The sequence below is a fragment of the Sorex fumeus genome, unplaced genomic scaffold (genome assembly GCF_029834395.1).
Source record: "Sorex fumeus unplaced genomic scaffold, SorFum_2.1 ptg000111l, whole genome shotgun sequence".
NCBI lineage: Eukaryota > Metazoa > Chordata > Mammalia > Eulipotyphla > Soricidae > Sorex > Sorex fumeus.
This window is the reverse complement of record NW_026606168.1, coordinates 10,214,066-10,214,297: the sequence shown is the minus strand read 5'-3', so window position 1 is coordinate 10,214,297 and position 232 is coordinate 10,214,066.

Genomic DNA, 232 nt, shown 5'->3' with positions numbered 1-232 from the left:
GTGGGTGGGTGGAGGGGTCTCGTAACAAGTTTTAGAGGGTCAGAGAGCTCCCAGCGCCCCCAACATCCGACCTCTCGCAGCGGCCCGAGTCGGAGAGGCCCCGCCCCGGCTGGGAACGCGAGCGAATGAAAACAAGCAATGGACGAAAGGGGGCGGGGTTTGTCTTACCTGGGCGGGGACGAGCCCGGCGCGGCGGCAGAAAGCCGAGAGCGCCTGTCCTTGTGTGCGCGCG